General features: G+C 43.8%; 1 protein-coding gene across 2 annotated transcripts in view; it reads right to left on the reverse strand.

The window, feature by feature from the left end:
* The window catches only part of ccdc85cb (coiled-coil domain containing 85C, b), a 51,524-nt gene that overhangs the window by 15,779 nt on the left and 22,698 nt on the right, over positions 1 to 13,047 (reverse strand). The window lies entirely within an intron of this gene.

A 13,047-nucleotide genomic window follows, 5' to 3' on the forward strand; every position in this document is an offset into this window, starting at 1 on the left:
TGAGCTAAAATTACACTTTCACAACCAAACAACAACATGGAGAGGTCTGCTTTTGCTCTACTTTTGCCGTGTGTCGTACACACTGCTTCTCATGCCTCATCATACCACCTGACTCTCTGACAGATGAGAGTCTGAGTCTCTGCAGGTGCAGCAGCAATAGGTGAAAGGCCTTGTTTGTGCTTGAGGCCATCCACCTAGACAGACCTATACAGCAGGGCTTATCCCAAGAAATAATTCAGCCCTGTTGGCTTTAATGAACTCTGGATTGCCATCTAATACTCCTTTCACACACGCGACTCAGGAATATTACTCTATGCTGATCCGGGTCCATCCTGTGCAGGAAACACCACACGTGTATAGTAAGGGTGAAAAGAGTTGACCCACGTCTTTCCTGGGTCACTAGTGTGTGAAATGGATATTAATGGTATTTTTCAATATCACATCATGCTCTTTTAAGTGCTGCTTTAACACAGCGGCCTTCTGTCATGCTTTTCACACAACCGTGTCTATACTGTATATACCTGAGACACAGTGTACATGGCCTAATTGCCTTGCAGAGATTGCAAAATCTGTTGCTGATCCCATTATAGCGACACTCCACATTAACTTGAATCAACTTTGGTGAGTTCAAACCAGGGACAGCAGCTCTCTGAAGAGTGGAGGTGTGATTCGACTCAGTGGGTGGCACAGAACCTGTTATCTAAAAAGGCATGTTTAATTTACAGTGAGATCAAAGCGGAACTACGCAGAGGAACTGCACTCAGGCAACTTGTCAGGAACACACACCGCTGCGCTCACAGCTTAATTTTATTTTGTTTTTCTAAGTGGAAGTACAGAGAAAGAGGAGGTTTACGGAGTGGAGACTGTGGGAAAACAGTAACAAAGCCAGCGGGGAGGCTGCTGATGAAAATGTTGGGTTGGTGTAAGATGCAGATGAGAAGTTACTGCTCGTAGGGATATCTCTCTCTCTCTCACACACACACACACACACACACAGGTAAAATCACATCTTGTTGCATCAATGACGCAACGCCTACCTTGGTTTATATATAATTGACCCAAATAAGTCTAACCAGTCTGCTTCATTCATCAAGCTATAGTCTAGTTGAGCAGCAGTCTGCAACCAGGGGGCGCTATTCTGCAAAACTCGACTTGTTAATAAAGCAGTCATGCTCGGGGGCAGCCTGGATTATGTAGACTTGCACTGACACACAGTCAGTCACAGATAATAGCTACAGCCTTGTATCACACTTAGGTGAACAGAGATGGCAGGAAATGATCAGAGACCAGAGTCAGAGTCAAACACTTTCAATTCACTTGATTTTGAGTTTGAGTTTTCATTATGATCAAATTGAACTGAAACTACAAAACTGTCAGATATCTACCAAGATAAAATCCTTTTCACAAGCAAAACACTGATCCATCTCCCAAGCCCTGAAAGTAGATAGGAGTGAATGACAGTTGGCCCAGCAGGGTCCTATTTGTGGTCATTAGCCCCTTGACTCTTTAGGAGAGGCAACTGTGGCAGACAGTGGTGTCAGTTGGCTGGTTAGATGATGGTTGGACAGCTAGATGAGGAGGCCGCAGTAGCCAGAGCTGCTAATCCTCTCTTCCTGCCTTGTGACCCTCTAATCTGGATTCATCTGCTGGCCTGACCTGCGGCCAGATCTCAAGCCGATTACGATGAAGGTTCCTCAGCCTTCAGTCATCGCCGCCACGCTATAACAACAAAGACAGACTGAGAAACCCCAAACACAGGGAAAGGAAGGAAAACAAAAGTCCACTGCTGCTGTTTTTTCTGTGAGTGTTTTTTTTTTTTCAGATTACTAAAAGGAGGTGGAGATTCCTCCATCTGTAATCCAATAACCTCACGTAATCTGAATCTATCAGGCTCCTTCTCATCTCCCTAGCAGCAATTAATTAAAAAAAAGGAGCTCACTAGATCCAGGTCAGAATCAAAATCACTGTGCTTCCATTTATATTTACATGTGCCGGGAATTTAGCCTGGTGAATTGGTGCCACACAGGGCAAAAATAGCCAACACATGCATAGGGACTAATTATATTTTTTAAAGAGGAGGAGGAGGAAAAAGAAGATGAAGAAGAAAAGAAGTAGAAGAAAATGAAACCAAAAAATGAACCGATGGAATGGTTTGCAAGGTTGCAAGGTTATAGCATTCCAATAAGGATGAGGTCATATATGTCATCACATATATACACGTCATATATTGAAATTCAATATATTGCAATACAAAAATGTGACAATACATATGGTGGGGCAAAAAAAATGAATGGCTTGCCCATCACAATTTCACAAGCTTTCCTTCCAAATTATATTATTTGCACTTTGTAATGGCATTTTTAAATTGTTTACATTCTAGCAAGCCAATGCCATTGCTAGAAAGAGTTGTGGCTCAGAAATAAACAGAATTCTGCACAGTCATTTGTTGTCACTGAACCTTTATTTATTACATCGTATCTTGGCTGTATTGAATTGTGAAGCCCATAACGCGTATCGAATCGCATCGTGAGATAAGCATATCGTCCCATCCCTACATTCCAAACATACAGCTAATACATAGCTAATACACAGTAAACAGCCTCTACTAGTCCAGAGAAAGAGTTGGCCCAAAGGGAGGAATCCCACCGCTCTGAGCTGTGTGAGTCTACAGGCTGAGAAGCTGAGAAGCCTCAGATACCACCGTACCATCTCTCTCTCTTCCTCTCCCCCACCTCTAAGCCTTTGATGTGTTGCAGGGGTTAGAGATGTTAAAACCTGAGAGAGAGCGAGCGCATCACTTCAGCATCACACATGACATGTGATTAAGTGGTCCTGCTTAAATATGTGCAGATCTGCTGTGTGCACATTTAGTAGGAACACATGACAAGCGCAAAATGTCTGTACACCCACACACACACACACACACACACATGCACAAAAGCCGGAGGGATCTGGAGGGAGAATCCAGCCGCCCCCTCTCTTTAACACCCGGCTCCTGAGACCCATCCTGGAGGGAGAGGGGTCAGGCAATTAAACCATTCCCTGGCTCCCCTGCCATTCCTCCATCCTTTTATCCCTCCATCCCTCCAGCTCGGGGGGGGGGGGCTAGAGATCATACAGGGATCGCATAGCCGAGCCAAAATAATTACCCCGCGAAACTACAGCGACCCAGCCCCATGCAACTACTCCTTTATCCACAACAAGCACCGGGGGAGAGCGGTGATTATTACTTATGCATAACCTGAATGCAGTCTGGAGAGTTGATACAGCGAGTACAAGCAGCTAGGAAGTAAAGGCTTTAACATTGATGTCCAACTAAGCAATAAACAATACATCCCCAGAGAGAGAGAGAGAGGGGGAGAGAGAGAGAGAGAGAGAGAGAAGGGGGGGAAGGGGACTCACAGAGGGAAACCTTGTCCTTACACAATCTCATGTGAGCTATTTTTACCTCTGTGCAAGTGTTGTTTATACGGTAAAATGAGCTGATGTATCTTTACGTGAGATTATGTGTGTGTGTGTGTGTGTATACGAGACAAAATGTGACGCAGACAATGGCGCGAGTCTGTCCCTCTCCCTCCGCACGTCACTTTCTATCTCATCAGTGCCACTGTGACCCACTTCCAACAGCCACTCCCTCCTTCACTCCACTCCACTCCCTCTTTCCCTGCTTCTCTCTCTCCTTCCCTTTTATCGTGTCCCTCTACTTTAACTTCCCCCTCTCTTGTCTTCATTTTACCTTCTTAAAGGCGTTTTTGGGAGATGTGGACATATTTAGTGATGCGGACATAGACACCAAAATCATCCATGTGTCCCCAAGTAGATCATTCGCTCCGCTGCTCCATGCTAACATTTTGTTTTTTAATTATATGGCCTGAAGATTCCTAACTGTTTAAAAATGACATATCATTAAACTCAATAGAGCTGATGTAGGCATATTTATTTCAGGTGAGCAGCCACGTATTTATCCGCTGTGCAGTAGTTTTTTAGCTCACTGCATTCACTTCCTATCATATTTAGTGTAAATTTGACCAATCTTTTACACAAAACTGCCACATATCAGTTAAAATGTCTTACTATTTAGCAGCTACAAGTTCTCTTTTCTCTCTTTTGAGATAATGCTTGTCGCCCACTATCAATCAACATAGTGTATGCTAAAGAATCAGGATGGAGCACCAAAGCAAACAATCTACAGACAATTCTTAATTTTATTTTGCATCTATGTTCTCATAACTTAATGGGTAAGTCGATCAAAAATGCTCCCCAAGCTCCCAAAAACTTGGTGCATTCCTTTAAAGATATTTGACTTCTTTTTCTGTCTCTTCTTTGCTCCACACCTCCTATCCATCTCTCCATCACAGCTCGCATCTCCCTCCGTCTACACCATTTCTTAGTTATACAGGGTGTCTGCAAGTTTCATCAAGTTAAATTTGAGATTTTTTAAGACCTTTTTAGTGCCAGTTGGAATGAACTACGAGACCAATTTTCCAACTGAAACAAACATGAAAATGAAAGCAACTTCAGACCTATCACAGCATAAAACTGCATGACTAGGCTGGTGTGTCACTGGGAAAAAGAAACCACAGCATTTTTAAGATCTGTAAAACTGAATTTAAGACTTAAAATGCTTTATTTAACTGTATTATAGACATTTCACAGCCATGATTTTAGATCATATAATTTAAGACATTTTAAGACTTTTTTCAGGCTTCCCTTTCTATTCTTCCATTAACCTTGATTGCCTATCAATCTCTACACACTACCTTGTCAGTGTTGATTTAACTCTGAAAGTGTTAAAATGGACTCATACATAAACACTGGTGGTGTTTATGAGTCCAGTCAACACTCATTTACACTGGAAAATCTGTCCATTCCTCATAGCATACATTCCTGTGCGTGCTTCCTCTCTTTATCCCGCCCTCTCTATAAATCCGTCAGCTCCCAGTATGGGGCAGTGGGTGGGACTGGGATTACTGGAGGTCAAGGCAGGCCATTCTTAGAGCAGCAGGTTGGGAAGCACAGGAGGGAAGCGTGGAGTCAAGCATGCTGGAAGGGGGGTGTTGCAACAAGCAGAGGGGAGGGTAGTCTCGAAATTGGACCACACGTGTATAAATTTACACTGGGCATTCAGCTGATACTGATGGGAGTGCAACAATTAGAGCAAAACCAGCCTCCTCGCTGCTGACTCCAAGGTCTTTGCTACATCAAAGCGGCTTTGGTAGAAGAGTATGGTTAAAAAGGACCAGGCTTTGGAATCCCCTTACGTTTTCAAGTCAGATCCCATGGCTGTTTAGAAGCCTGCAGTGCATTGAAATCACTCCGCTTTTTATTATTCCTGGCTCGGCTTTGGCTTTCATCTCCTATTCACAGCTGTATCACTGTGTTTTAGCACCGAGACATGGATGTTCTCTCGACGACGTGTGTGTGTGTGTGTGTGTGTGTGTGTGCGTGGAGTATGAATGAGTGCTTATGCGCAGCATGTGTAAGATAGGGGAGTGCATGCGGGTTTGTGTGGGTGTGTAAGCCGAGTGTGTGAGTGTGTGGGAGGGAGAGAGAGAGAGAGAGAAAGAGAGAAAGAGAGAGAGAGAGAGAGAGAGAAAGAGAGAGAGAGAGAGAGAGAAAGAGAGAGAGGGGGGATTTTGAAACCCATCTGTGATTAAGTGTGTGTGTATATGTGTGACTGTGTGTGTGTGTGTATATGTGTGACTGTGTGTGTGTGTGTGTGAGACTGTGTGTGTGTGTTCATGTGTGTGTGTTCAAGGCGGGAGGTTGGGTCAATTACCTCAAGATGTTGAAGAAAGAGGAGAAACAGTCTAAACAGTCTCTCCCGCTCTCCTTCTCTGCAGCAACACCCAAGTCAGAATACAGTACATTCCATGTAATCTGACCTCACTGGCTGCAGAAAGTCCAATCTGTCAGGCAATAACTTCTTCATTAAACAGAGACTTCGAAGAACTCTAGATAGAACATACCAGAACCATGCCGGGATGGAGAACCAAACTGAGGTACACTTGAGGCTTTTGACGCTGACAAAAAGGGTGGCATAGGAGGAACAGAAGAGAGAAAGAGAGGGGGGAAGAGGAAGGCAGAGAGGAAGCAGGAAAAAAAAAACAGAAAATAAAAAGATATTTCAAGAGAAGGGAGGGCACCGTTGCCGGGGGTCAGGACTTGGCGCCAGTCAGGTGAACGGGGTTCGATGGTGTTTTCCTGAGAGGAAGTGTTTGATTGCTGTTCCATATTTTCTACTGTCAGAGGAACACTGTCAAGGCCGGGCATGCCCACACACACACACACACACACACACACACTAAACATGCCACAGAGCTGTAGAGGAATGGTGTTTGTGTATATATGTGTAGGTATGTTTGTGTTGAGCACTGTATATCTGTGCACTCTGCATGGTTTTATGTGCCTCTACACTTGCATATAAACCTGCAACCCCACCTGTTTGTATGTGTGTGTGTGTGTGTGTGTTTGTGTGTGTGCATGTGCTTGGCCAGCATGCCTGCATGTATGTGTGCCTCCTCTGCTTGGCTGCCCAGTGCTCGGTCATAGCCAGGGCAAGCCGACCAGAGGAGCAGAGAGGAACAAGTTAAGTGGGCATCCATGCTGCATTAATGAGGGGGATGGCAGAACCTGGCAACCCAAGCACGTAAACCACGGGCCCCTGGAAGGGCTTCAAAGGCTCGGCTGGCTCATCAGCTGGCGGGGAGCTAACCCCATCTGACAAGACATGGCACCCGCTCTGAGGGAGAGAGGGAGAGAACGCCTCACCTCCCCACGCACTGTGGAGTGTGTGCATGTGTGTATCCAAGGAAATAAGTGTGTGTGTGTGTGTGTGTTAGTGTGTGTGGGTGAGAGTGTGTGTTTTGGAGAATGAGAGAGCAAGACTTGTTCTTGCATGTGCATGTATGAACGTGTGTGTGTGTGTGTGATAACAGCAAAGCATAGTTTATGCTCGAAGAGAGACAACTCATGCTGAGTGACAAGTGTGAAAGTTAAAGTGCCAAATGGATTACACTTCAAAGGATTGCTTGTGTGTATCAACAACTTTAAACATTGACCAGGTGAAGTCGGCTTTTTAATCATTTGCCACTTTCCACGCAGGACCTAACGGCCAGGGACAACTCAAAATGTTTCAACTCAGGACTGACTGCACTATCCCGTTTATGCGTGATAACAGAACATATAAGAAATCATCTTAGTTGCAAATGCAAAACAACTAACAGAAATTTTGCTTTAAGGAGTATTTAGTGTTGTAAATATTTAGTACACTCTAGTGTATCATGAGTATCGTACCTCTGGGAAACCCTGTGTGGCCCTGTAGTGGAAATGTGGCTGTTGACTTGGTGCGAAGGGACTTTGGACCTTGGCACACACACTGTTACAGACACTAAACGTACAAGCGGTGTTCACTGTTACAGAAAGAATGTTTTGCCATCGGCACATGGCATGAGGCAAAAAGAAAGACAGACACTGTTATGGTATGGAAATACATGCTTTGTTTGCCTCTAATTATACTTTATGCAAATCTAAATTTCTATGATGAAACTTGTTAGTCAAAAGAGATAATTTTAATTAACGATATGTGTGGATGTTTTATGACATAACATAAGATACACACCTTAGATTTCATAACCAGGCCTGTTCATTTATAATAAGCATGTATGTCACCAACTACTGATTAGCTCTATTCAGATCAGTTGTACAACCAGCAACTGGACAACAAACAAGAGCCACAAACCAAATGTAATAATTCAGTCTCTTTGGCCAAACTGCTCTAACAGCCAACTGTCTACTTTTTAAACTACTTTGTCTGTTTAGGAAATATTTGGTGAAATTCTGAATACACTCACAGATTTGGCAGCTTTACAAGAAAGTTAAGTTTCATGCCTTGAACATGAGGTCTAGTCTTTCTGTTCAGGCTCCTGGAGCAGAACAGTGAGGGAGTGAGGACTGTGTTCAAACAGCTGTGTGGGACTCAGGCCCATGTTGCTGGATGTCAATTGAAAAGCTCAAGTTAACGCTCCCATTCACACACTTAATGCTGAGGTGAAAGACAGTGTCCCAAAGTAAATAAAACGCCTCACCATGTGTAACATAACATGACATGACATGACATGACATGACAAACAACTGACGTTGCATTGGTGAAATCGGAGCTGCAGTACAACATTCTGTACATAAATAGTCAATTGCCAAACCCTCTCCCAAATGTCACTAATCTTTTGTCTTTTGTCTCACTGTAAATAGGCAACACATGCACACATGGGGAGTAATTAAGGGTGTGGACCAAATATAAGCCCCTAGCTTTGATTTCATGGGATTAAATCCAACTGGCTGCCAGATTGCTATTCTTCTAGCCTAATCAAAAGATTAAGGGCATAGGGCACTAGCCCTATAAGTGGCCCGATCATCAAGGAAACAATTAAGCTGTGGCACTGCTGTTTCATTCTGTTGTGCCTTACACAATACAGAATGGACTTTTTTTTTTATTGAACTCAACAGCTTCACATCTGCATGTAAACAACTTGTAGGCAATTCTCTCTGGTGTTATCAATGCTAGAACAGCAAGTGTGTATTTTTTTCTTTTCTTTCTAAATCACAGCCACACATCGACTCATGCACACATACGTAAGCACCATCGCACACATACATTCACACAAACTTCACACACACATACACACACACATTTACAGCCAGCCACACACAGCTGCAGGCGCGTGAAGAGGTCAGCTGACCCTGCGAGGGTGGTGACAACAAGTGAAGGAGACAGAGGAGGGATGCATCACTTCGCTGGACGGGACGTGTGATAGCAACAAGACACATGTCTGTGTTACTGTCTCCTGGAATACCTATAAATAAACTCTCTCTCTCTCTGCTGCTTTCTCTCTCTGTCCCTCGCTCTCTGCAACCCTTCCCTTCTCTCTCCCTCTCTCTCTCTCTCCTTCTCCCACTTAGGGTGGCGAGACAGAGAGATCAATATCCAGACATGGGAGATTTAAACTGGTCTTCAATTGCCAGTCAATAGACATTAACAACCCATGGTACATCAAAGAGCCCCAGCTGACCTCAACTTCATTTGACTACAACAGGTATGCTTACATGCACACGACAGTCCGGTTACTGTGAATAATCAGATCAAGCCGACAGTGATTCCCCCTCAATAACTCTGTTTTATGTAGATTTATTTAATAGTCGGGTTGGTTTACTTAGAGAAGTATGCGACCTAATGAGATTCAGCCCGTGGTCAGTGTCAGAACATTTTGTCAGACTGCATGAATGCGTTTACAGAGAGCAATGATGCAAGTGGTGTTATTCTCTATTAAGCCTAGGTCACACTAGATGATTTTACTGCTGATTCTAAGTCTGTCTGGACCATCCCAGCGCAGATTATCCTGTAGTGTGAACAGGCTCAAGACTGCCGACGAGATTTTTTCAAACATGTCTGATTTTGTCGGGCCGAGTCTGATCGGGCTTGTGTTGTGTAAAGTGGTACAAGACTCACCAAGACTGAACCCTGAGAGTGACCGTGGCAACAGCCAATAGGAGTCTAGCTCAAGTGGGAAGAAAAAGAATGGACCGGAAAACAAATCATGTTAAACAACAAAAATACCCACTCACATAGATAGTTTACATTAGTAAAACTCCACTTGCTCCGCTCTTGATAAGTTGCCACACAATTTTATTTGGAGAAATAAATCTCATATAAAATGGTATGAAACAGCAGTGTGGCTGGGATCAATCCACACAACTATACAATTGCAATTAAAGTGAAAATTCTTCATCAATGTTACCCTTGTAATAATGTCACTTCAAAATACATATTATGTTTTTTGAAATACTATTTACAGTGAACTGTTCTGGAAAAATGGGACAATGCTTCTGGAGATGGTAATTTTCAACAAACATGCTCTGATAGAGACTTACAATTTATTACTAGTGGCGTGACAGACCTAGTTAGTTGATCCTTGACAGACTGTCTATACAAGTCCAGGTTTGAGCTTCACAAATGGGGTCAAATGCGCAGGATATGCTATAGTCCTTGTAACATTACATAATGCTGGGTGTTGAGCTATGTCAGCATTTCTTAAACTATGGGTCGCAAGTCTGTGTGGTGGGTCAGGTCCTCACATGACTAGAGTACTAGGATGCTTTAATGAGCCCGGATTCCTGGGTAAGACTTGAAAATATACTAAATTTGGGTCTCCGAAAAAGTTTAAAGAACCCCTTCGGCTATACGGGTCTACTCACTTTAAGAGGATCTGGTCTGTTCAGTATGTTCAGTTCAGTGTCTCCCCATTCCAAGAGCTTGTTTCTCACTATCTGACATTCAGTGACACTCATGGCCCTTGACACAGAAGGTCAAGGGTCATAACTCTTGACTGATTCAGGGACGCGACACAGCATTCCTCTGGATCAGTCAACCAGCTACTGTAGGATTTTCTGCTTGCATAGAAGAAAATGGCGGCAAATCACTGTGGGATTACTGTGTTACTGTGTATTTCCTTCATTTGTTTTCAGTAGCAGTGTTACTGGCTAATACCGGGCCTTAAAGCAAAACTCGCATGATCCCTTTTGTTTAAATACGTTTCCACTATTTAGACGGGATGATTTGTTGGGGGGATGAAATACCCTTTGTTAGAAGAAATTATAGTATCTTTACTTGTTAGTTAAATTAAAGTTAATTGCATACCATTTTCAACTATAAATATTTGGCAAAATGTAAAGGAAAACAGCTATTTACCTTATCCCCTTTGATAACATTTCAACAAATACCTAGACAGACCTGTTGGCTAAATGTCTGGATGTCATCAACATGGTACCCCACAGTGCCCATGAAAGGCTTTGTGGAAGAGGCTTAAGAGATGGCTCGCTTTACCTCACACAACCCACAACCCACAACCCACCACAGTGTGTAAACAAACACCAGAGGGCATTGTGGGTAGAGAACGTCCTCCTGGAGCCCATGGCTCTCTTTAACCTCATTCCTCTCCCCGTCGCCACGGTTGCACCACCGCAAAACCCCATGGCAACCTCATTTACATAAATCTGCATACCACCCCATTCCTTTAAAGTCTGTCTGACTGACTGCTGAGTTGGCAAAGGTTGCGCTTATGTAAGCAGACTCTTAACTGGTAGCAGCTAGATGGTAAATACAGGGGACGTTCCTCAATAAGTATAACCCTCAACCCCTTTATTATCTGGGTCTGAAAATCCCATCCGCCATGTGGGATCTGATGCAATGTGCAAAATAAGGCTTCTTCCAATCCTGTGAAAATGACCTTTTCTTTCCAGTGACATCATCTAGTGGTTTCACTGCTGTTTACATGAATAATAAAGAGATCTGATTTCATTCTAATGCAAATCAGAGAGACAGAGAGAGACAGAGAGAGAGAGAGAGAGAGAGAGAGAGAGAGAGAGAGAGAGAGAGAGAGAGAGAGAGAGAGAGAGCAGGCAAGCTTCAACTTGTGGGTCTGCCATCCAATCCAAGTGCTGACAAAATCACTTAATCTATCTCGCTAGCGTGTTTGACAGACTCGTTTTATCTGCGCTACGGTTGACTATGTCTCTAAACACCCACAGCATCACCTGTGACACGCGGGCAACCCCAAAAACGAATATGTAAATGAATTCTAAGAACACTTATGATTTCCCCAAAAAATAAGGCAGCCGAAAATAATTGCATTTTATGTGGAATTATTGGTGAAATAAATAACAGCAAGAGGGCAAGGACCGCAAATAAAGTGCCCTTTGGAAACAAATACCCCTGTATTTACCAATGTCATCTGGTGCTTTAACAACTATCAACCCGGCACTGATGGATAAAAGAGACCTCTCAAGGGCTATTGGCACAGTAATTGCCACAAAGAGAAAAAGATCTTATGTAAGAGCTGTTCAGACGGACACTTATCTCATCCAACCACAGCTAAAACTGGATTGATGTCGGACCGGAGTTCCACAGCCTCGACAACAATGTTCCGAGACGTGGGGAAATTAAACGAAGGCGACGTCGCTATTCTCTCCAGTCGTCAGGAAAAAAAAAAGGCCATTAGAAAGGAAACAAGAGAACGAGAGAGAGAGATGGAGAGGCAGAGAGAGAGACAGATATTGTGCGGACAGGACAGAAGCAGACATAATAACCCAGGGAATTCTGTTACAATCTATTATGAATGGTTAACGTTGGCTCGGGGCTCGACTGCGTAGCTACAACAGCCAGGTCTCCACTACAGGACAAAGCAGAGCTAGCCAGGACTCATTATCTACTGTATGTCACTGAATTTACCCCCTGAGTGATAATCTGAGTGAGTACTTTTGCCTACAGACATTTTTCATCTCCTCTTGTAATCACTTTGAGTTGGCCTCGGCGAGCACCACTTGGCCCCGCCGCAGAAAAATGACCAATGTATCTGGCGCTGAGTTCCAGACATCCTCATCCCCTGTTGCAAGACAGAACGCTCTGAAACATATTCAAACAGGGACATGCTGTCACACACACACACACACACACACACACACACACACACACACACACACACACACATATACACAGAAACAGGCTATTTTTTAACCCCTAACATAAAATCTCCTTGTAAGAGGCGACAGCAGCAAAATAACTTTTTAATCTTCCGAGTGGCGGCACACACTTCTTTTTCCCCTGGCGATGGCAAGACGCCTACAGCTTCAGAAAGAGAGACACAGAGAAAAAGAAGCAAGACTGCACTGTGAAAGATAAAGTCAAAAGGTGTGAACGATCAGAGGGGGGGGAGAGTCAAGTGAGTGTAAATGCCACCGACCATTTTAGAATAAAAGTTTACTTGCCCTGACAAGCCAACATTGGGCTACAGTCCCGGTTATTGTTGCTGCCGTGCCTACAGGGCCGACAGACAAACAGGCAGGCGGCACTGAGAGCCCGTTTTCTCAACACATCTCCTCCGTTTTATTGAACCTGCCAAGCGTTCCCAAGGTGTCTCGTCTTGCCTAATTGTTTCCAGTTCGGTTGACTTTGAGCACCGCGCTCGCCGCCCTTAAAAGCTTGATGAGATAGCA

This window comes from Centroberyx gerrardi, chromosome 18 (assembly GCF_048128805.1).
Source record: "Centroberyx gerrardi isolate f3 chromosome 18, fCenGer3.hap1.cur.20231027, whole genome shotgun sequence".
NCBI classification, from domain to species: domain Eukaryota; kingdom Metazoa; phylum Chordata; class Actinopteri; order Beryciformes; family Berycidae; genus Centroberyx; species Centroberyx gerrardi.